Here is an 8,512-nt window from a genome sequence, read left to right as displayed (position 1 = left end):
ATTCGGGACGGGCTGTCACACCTGATCTATCAAGATGATCCCTTAAATTGAAAATCAATCAACGTAGTCCTTGAAATTAGGTGTCGCAAATTAATGTGGTCATTCCATCACAATTCTGTTAAAAATTCAGTTATGTGCTAATGTGACACATAACTAGGTCCTACAAATATAAATAAATAAGAAAAAGGATCCTCGTCGGATCTTTTTCCTGAGGATCCTAGGGATCCTATGATCGTGATCGTTCATCGTATATCGTGCGATCATAAATCATTTCAAAATTAAATTTAAAATTAAATATAAATAGTACCTAACGAAAACTGACCGCACGATGTACGATGAACGGTCACAATCACGATCACGGGACCTCTATGATCCCCAGGAAAAGAATCCGGCGAAGATCCTTTTCCATTAAATAATGTCATGTGGATTAAAAACTAAAAAAAAATAAAAAAATTGAAACATCTTCTTCCTCCCCTTTCCCGTTCCTCCTCACCGATCCCAGCCTCTTTCTCACCGAGAAAGGTTAGGGTCTCTTTGCGTGCTTCCATGGCAACACAGCCAAATCTTAGTTCTATCAATATCACTACAGCGCCACCACCAAGTGTCATTGTTTCTATGCCAGACTCTACTTCATTGCCCTTTGCCTCCTATTATTCTGCCTTTTCTTGGGCTGCCGTTTTTCCCGATTTCTACCAACTCTGACGATGCACCACACCGTCTGAATAGTTGAAATGCCTTTAACGAAGTTGTACCACGTCTTGGTTTTTCGATCAATTTTTCACGCTTATGCTTGAATTTCGGACAGGAGGTTGAGATCGATAGGGAAGGGGACAGAAGGTCGTGGAAGGGAAGAGGAGGAAGATTTTTATTTTTATTTAGTTTTTAATTATATAAAAAGAAAAATTATTTTTAATTATATGGTATTATTTAATTAAACTTGTGGGACCCAATTATTGGCCACATCAACACATAACATAATTTTTAACAGAATTGTGACATAAAGAACACATTAATTTGCAACACTCAATTTCAGGGACTACATTAATCAATTTTCAATTTCAAGGACCATCTTGATGGGGCACTTCAATTTCAGGAACTATTTGTGATAAAGACCCTTAATTAATTAAATATGATTAGAGTAATGTTATTCATACCATGTTTTTGTACCATATTTTCATACCTCCTTAGATGGCATTTGATGTTGATAGCCACATCATTTGAATTAATTAGATTTTTAAATTTAGTTCATTATTTAATAAACTAATAATTAAAAAAACTAGTTAATTAAATGATGATTATGGTATACGAGGAGTTTTTCTCTTTCCTTTTCTTGGGTTTTGCAAACTTTTCAAAGATGTGGTCGTCCACATCAGATGCCACCTAAACTAGTATAGAAATGTGGTATAAAAACATGGTATGAATAACATTACTCATCGGATTAATTCCATCCACTACGCATTCCCTATATACACATCCCGCCCCTTTCCCACAAGAGATTTTTCAGTGTGACCGGTACACGGAATGGTACACTGTGTGTCACTAAACAAATTGTGGGATATGTGTACACCACGTGTCATTAAACACAAATACATCTTAGAGGCCATGCTCTACCACATGCCTCTCCTTCACCTCGTTCCTGCCTGTCACGTGTCCAAGTCCTGGAATTGCGCCGTCCCCTTCTCCCTCTGCCACCTCAACTGAAGCATCAAGCCCTGACTCATTATCCTCGCCCAAACCACCAGATCTCCCTACAAGACCACCGCACGTGCTTACGACCCTGCCTCTCACGCTTGGGTCGACATCCACTCACAACCGTCCATCAATTTCATATGCACCCTTCAATCCTCCCACTCCACACTCTTCTACAGACTGTCTCCCTCCAAATTCGCCTTCTCAAAGGACCCCCTGCACCACACGTGGAACCACGTGGACCCCCTGTTCGTCTGGCGTAGCGACCCAATTGTCGCGCTGGTGGGCCACCGCATAGTCACTGGTGGAGGCACATGAGGACTAGAGTAGTCCTAGGCTTACCCTGACTTGAAAAAGCAAGATTAGTATTACACTTATTTCTATGCTTTGCAACTCTTCTCAACACTTATCTAATTATTTATCTATCTTTTCATCCAAATCCTATCCTAGAATTAAGAATAATATTTCAAATGGTCATTTATTACAAATCAATAAAACTTTTAAATTAAAACCCATCATTCACTTTTAACTAATAAAATCGTCTTTCACTCGTGCATTGGCAGAGTTATTCCCCATATTCTTCTTGAATTTCATATATTTATTCATTCCAAATCTCAACTTATTGAATAAAGAACAAATAAGGTTTGTAAAACTCTATTATTCTCTATAAAATATTTGTTTCTATTCTATCCTACCTTACTTGAGTTTTAGGGTTTGCAAATTTTTTAGTAATTCTCTCCATTGATTTTAATAATTATTTCAGTAGTATAGATGACATCATGCAATGGTTTTAAAATATGAAATTCATCGAGAATAATTATGATTACTATAAATAGATAAAATTATGTAATCATATGTTAATTTTGACTACTTAATTATTTGGATATTTTTATGATGTTTTTGCATTCGTAATTTTGTAACCACTATTTGTTTTTTTTTTTTCTATACTTGTGTGAGCTCATTCTCACAATAAATCCTGGCTCCGCCGGTGCGCATAGTCGTCGCAGGCGGCACCTGCGATTACGAGGACTACCACCTGGCCATCCGACACGAGGGAGAGCATATAGGAATGTGCAACTCAATGCCCGTTATCCTCAAGGACTCCGCTACCTCCACGTGGCTCTCTGTTGCCGTCGACGACAGCAAAATGTACGTGACGAATAAAAACACCGGTTTATCCTACACGTTCGATCCAGATTCCAAGACGTGTTGTGGACCGTACGATCTGTGTCCCGACGCGATGGTGTTCGGAGCCGTGACAGGATTTGCTAATGGCCGCTTTATTTTAGTGGAGGCTGTCGGAATCGCGGTGAATTTGAAAATCGTAAAAATGTGGGAAGTGAACGGGGTGTCGCTTGAGTGCAAAAAGTTGATTGGGGAGATGCCGCCGGTGATGGTGGAGAAGCTGAAGGGTGAGACCGACTCCACGGACACGATTTCGATGAGCTGCACGAGAGATATGGTGTGCCTGCATAACACTTGGCCGCGGGAGGAGTTGATCCTCTACGAGCTTGTCGACGGCGGGTGCAGGCGGGGGAGCGTACGGAATACAGTTGTGAACGACGGCACCCGAATGCAGAAGTTGGTGGTGACGTGTTCGAATGTTGGTCTACCGGATTTGCATAAAGCCGAACAACTTAGAGCGCTGAAAGTGGTTTGAAAAAGAAAGCAAGAATCATGGTGGAAGATTAATCATATATATTTTTACTTTACCAAGGACTATGTTGTTTTGAGAGCCTTCGTTGAATTTAATACATCGAAATAATCGTGACACATATTACATTAAAATGTGTTCTCGTGAATGCATCAGTCTTATAACTATTATACTTCTGATTACCCGAGTCTGAGAGGTAGAATGAACCCAAATAGGTGCCTTTGTAGGGCCTTAGATGTAGGCCTTGAGGCTTCCCATTAGAGTTCGTTCTTATACTCAAACGTTCTAGACCGCAGAACGGAATGAATCCAAATAGGTGCCTTTGTGGGGCCTTAGGTGTAGGCCTTGAGGCTTCCTATCAGAATCCTTTCCATGCTTAAGCGTTCTATGATAATCATAATGTAATAGAAATAAGACTAAGAGGTAGGTTGATTACTTGCGCCCCAAGTAACTTCGGACTTCTCGTTTATCAAGGATTGTCGTGGATGGGTTAAGTCCACATAAGGTTCTTTTTTATGCCTTGAGGCCAAGGACTTTTAACTAATCAGATTTACATGCCCGAGGGCTTAGGACTTGGATCTGGTTTGAACACTGAAGATATATTCAAATCGGATCCGAGTACTGAGAAAGCCTTTTAATAGTCATCTTGCTAGAAATAACTTGAATATAACTGGAAGTATACAACATATTGCTAGGCTAATGAATGAAAAGACAAAAACAAAGAAGGTCGGGCAAGGTTTAACCTTGTCGGGCAAGCCTGGTCGTCTTGCAGGTTTCTATCTTTGTAGTTTATCAAGGGTCTGAAAGCTTTAGAGAGAGAGAGAGATTTACAAAAGATGAATCGATACTACAGCAAGGTTGAACAAGGTAGCAGAGCTATTACAAGGGTTTGAGTGAAGGTTTATCCCGCGAGGGATGAAGGCTTATCCCGAGAGGGATGAAGGCTTGGGCTGACTACAGCTTCGTTTTGAAGGCAAATCTGGCTTTGAGCAAAGTTTGTGCTTGCATTTGTTTGTTTGATTGAGTGTCCTTATTCCTGGTTTCTCTTTCTTCTTATATAGACAACTCGGCTTGGTCTCCTGTAGCAGCAACCTTGCCCGAATGCGGTTTGAAGGGTGATGACTCATCAGCTATTTTACATGTACTGCCACCATAAAGTACTTTATGGGTTGTGTAGCTGGTCAGTCTATACCACTTGGCTTTTGGGTAGGTAAGCAAGTGGTCTTCATGAGCTGCACCAAGTCAGAAAAGGCCCTTTCCTGCTTTCTGGGCTTCGACTGGGCTTAGGCCGAGCTCTTCCCTAGGCATCCCTTTGGGCCAGCTCCTTTCTTGAGCCCAAAGTTCAAGTTTTCATCCAAACAAAATGTAATACTAATAATACAATCATTAACACCACATCATTTGATTTAGTTTAAAAATTGGCTAAATTGGATTAATGGTTTCTGTGACAATATAGTAATCAAAAGATAGGTCCCGTGGTAAAACAAATTTCGAATTTAAACTCTCGTGGTAAACTCCGTTAAGATTCAAGGCTAAAATTAGCATTTCTGTCAACTTTTCGGTAACTCAAAATTAACAATCTCACCCTTCCCCAAAGATCTCATTGGATTTTCAAAGGTTAATCTCAGTTTACTACTATGAAGTTTCTTGGTTTTCAACATTTGGTACATGAAGTTTTTCCATCCCAGTCTGGTACCTAAAGTCATAATTCTAGGACACTTTCATACATTCGTTAAGTTCTCCATCATAACCTTTGTTAATTGATGATGTGGCGCCTACATGGATAATAACTGGACGTCACATGTCAATATGGGTCCACATGGATATAAAAAATTTAAAATTTAAAATAAATAAATAAATTGTTTTTCACCCACCCTTCTCCTACCTCAACGCCCCAACCCCCTCCCTCCCTTCTCTCCTCTACAACCCACACCAAACCTTCCCTCACACCCAACCCAACCCAACAAAATCCCACCCAAAAGAATTCAAATTCAACAAAAAACCCTTTCAATTTCTGAAATTTATCAAAAACCCAGGTTACCCAAATCACTAATTTGGATAAAACACAAACCTTAACTAATTCTTTTGCATTTCTAGCCCCTACTGCCACCTCATTGGACACCGGCAACAGCATTGGCACGTGGTGGCTCCCCTGCTTCGGTGCTTAGGTTCTTATATCTCCTCAGGTGGCTCGCTAACTAGAGATGCTCCTCAAATTATGGAGATTATGGTTTATGCAAATGGGGAGGTGATGAGGGTGGAGGAGAGAAAAGGGAGGGGAGGCAAAGAGGGTTGAGGTGGGTCTGGTATTAAGAGTTTGGGTGGCCGCAGAGGAGAGAAGGGAGGAAGCGGGGTAAAGTGAGGTAGGAGAGGTGGGTGTGCAGGAAGGGTGGGTGCGGGTTTTAGAGGACAGAAGGGAGTGAAGGGGTTGAAGGGGGTTGTGAGGTAGGAGACGGGTAAATCCAAAAAACAATTTTTTTTTTCAAGTTTTAAATTTTAAATTTTTTAATATCCACGTGGACCCTATATTGACACGTGGCTTTCAGTTATTGTCTACGTGGGCACCACTTCATCAGTTGATGGATGTTCTGACACAAAACTTAATGGATATATAAAAGTGTCCTAGAATTATGACATTAGGTATCAAACTGGGACAGAAAAAAAAACTTCATGTACCAAATATTGAAAACCAAAAAGCTTCAGGTAATAAATTGAAATTAACCTAATTTTCAAACTACAAAGCTGATTTTGTTCAACCTCCATTTTTCATGCGTTTTCTCCCTGCGTTGTATTTGAATGGATGAGAATCCCATCCGGATCCAAATGATTGGGATCCTAAGGATCCTCACATCCTAGCCGTTCATCGTCTATCGTGCGGTCAGAAATCATTTGAATTTTATTATTTAAAATTAAACACAAATAGTACCTGATGAAAACTGACCGTACGATATATGATGAACGGTTAAGATGTGAAGATCCCTACCATTTGGACCCAGATGGGATCCTCATCCTATTTGAATAGCTCCAACCTCAATCTTTTGATCAGAAAAAGAAAAAGAAGAAAGAAAAATTGTGTGCGCATTGAGATATAGAGTGCATTCGAAGTAGCAATATTCTTACCATCAAATCAATGGCACCAAACAATCCAAACCCATCTCCGATCCAAAAGAGAACCTCATTATCATGTTTCTTCAATCTCCATGGATGCATTTAACAGAAGAAACCCTTTTTCATCTTTCCTCAATCTCTATAGATGCATCCAACAGAAGAACTCCATTTCCCTGTAAATGACTACCACTACGTATTTTGGATTTTCATCGCCAATTTTCTCCTCCCATCGTTTATAATTATAACATTAATTTTCATTTCACCACGGGAGTTTAAATCCAATTTTTTTTCACCACAACGGTTATCTTCTTATTACCCTCTTACAACAGGAACCATTCATCCAATTTAGCCTTAAAATTTTATGCATTACCCTAATATTTAACAGTAATAAGAAAAATATGCAGTGGTGCCATTATTTTCTATTTTTCTGTTCCATAATTACTAGAACACTGGTTTCCAAAAAGAGACATGGGTTCGAGTTAGGGATGGCAACTCAAACCGCTAAATTGATAACAATAAATAACCACCTGAATTGAGCGGATTTGGGTATTAAAATTCGGGTATATTATGGATGTGGGGAAAAACCGTGAACTTTATTCAGTTATGGTTTGGATATGGTTATAGGGGTCCTAAATCCATATCCATCCTCGAATCCAAATTGAATAATAATAATATAAAATATAATATAATTTATATATAATACTATTGTTGTAGGCCTAATTTACTGAACAATATAAATGATAGGGAGAGAGGGGCCATTGGCACAGAGAGAAGAGAGAGATGTGTATTTATGAGATGTGTGCTATGTCACCTCATTCTGCCTTTATTTTTAGTAGTAGAGAAGGTAAATTCCTTACCGCAATAGGATTTCAACTCTAATAGGATAATATCTAATCTAAGAGATATGGTAGAATCCCAAAGGGGATATCCTAGATATGATAAGATTTACACAAGCACATTCCTACTCTAATATGATTGCAACACTCCCCCTTGAGTGTGTAAGTACTCAAACAAAACATCGCATCAGGTCTTCAGCAAATGAAGTAGGTCAATTGACACAACGGGCAAATGCGAGTCTCAAATTGAAGAAAGTATGCATTGGTAGTAAAACTCACAAAACCTCATTATGGTAAAACTAAGATAGGTACAAAACCCATAGACTAAGGAGAAAAGTGAGAAGTATGCATAATTTTTAAAACAAAAGTCATAAGGACAAAAGTAATGAACCTTAATGGAGTATGATTGTCCCATGATAGGTGCCTCATCAAAACCTCATTAGGTAGCAAAAACCTAGTGGGAAAATGCTCCTAATCATAGGTAAAAAAGTACATTAAGATCAAGTTAGTATACTCTAGGATACTCCCCCTGAGTTAGACATCACTTCCAAATAAGAGAACTACAAGCTATTTAACTTAGAAATTTTACACATACTGATTCCTTGGACGAGCATCTAAAAAGTAGACTTCAACAATGACTTGGTGAAGAGATCGGCCAGGTTGTCTTGGGAACGGATTTGCTTGACTCTGATGTTCTGATGTTATTGTTGTTGGTGAGGATAAAAGAACTTCGGCCCAATATGCTTGGTGTTGTCTCCCTGGATGTATCCTTTCTTCAATTGCTTGATACATGCGGCATTATCTTCAACGACAATAGTAAGATGACTAGTGCTTCGAATATGTTCTATGACTGCCTTTAACAAAAAACATTCACGCGAGGCTGTTGGAAGTATTCCCACAAAGCCAATCATTTGATGTAATAGCTTTTGGAATACTTATTGTATTAAACTTTTATATATTTAATGAAGGGCAAAGCTTGTTGTTAATCACTATTTATTGTATCATGTGTTTAAGCAATAAGAGAATCCAAGGAATGTATTTGATCTAAGAGACAAGTGATCTAAGTAAGCTAGATTAACGAGACCTTTCTCTTATGTTCATTCCTAAAACGTTCCTAGCCATAGGATTACCAATTGGGCATTGACAATCCGCTAAGGTTAGTATGTGTTATGTCGACTCAAGCGTGAGTATGACTAGTCTCAAGTCAATTAGTGTTGGACACTAA

General features: G+C 39.0%; 1 pseudogene; it reads left to right on the top strand.

The window, feature by feature from the left end:
* Positions 1-1,521: 1,521 nt before the first annotated feature.
* Positions 1,522-3,349, top strand: LOC126595473 (F-box/kelch-repeat protein At1g23390-like; annotated as a pseudogene).
* Positions 3,350-8,512: the final 5,163 nt, after the last annotated feature.

The sequence above is a fragment of the Malus sylvestris genome, chromosome 13 (genome assembly GCF_916048215.2).
Source record: "Malus sylvestris chromosome 13, drMalSylv7.2, whole genome shotgun sequence".
In the NCBI taxonomy this organism is placed as follows: Eukaryota; Viridiplantae; Streptophyta; class Magnoliopsida; order Rosales; family Rosaceae; genus Malus; species Malus sylvestris.
Note: the sequence above shows the minus strand (reverse complement) of the source record. Positions and strands in the feature narration are given on the sequence as shown.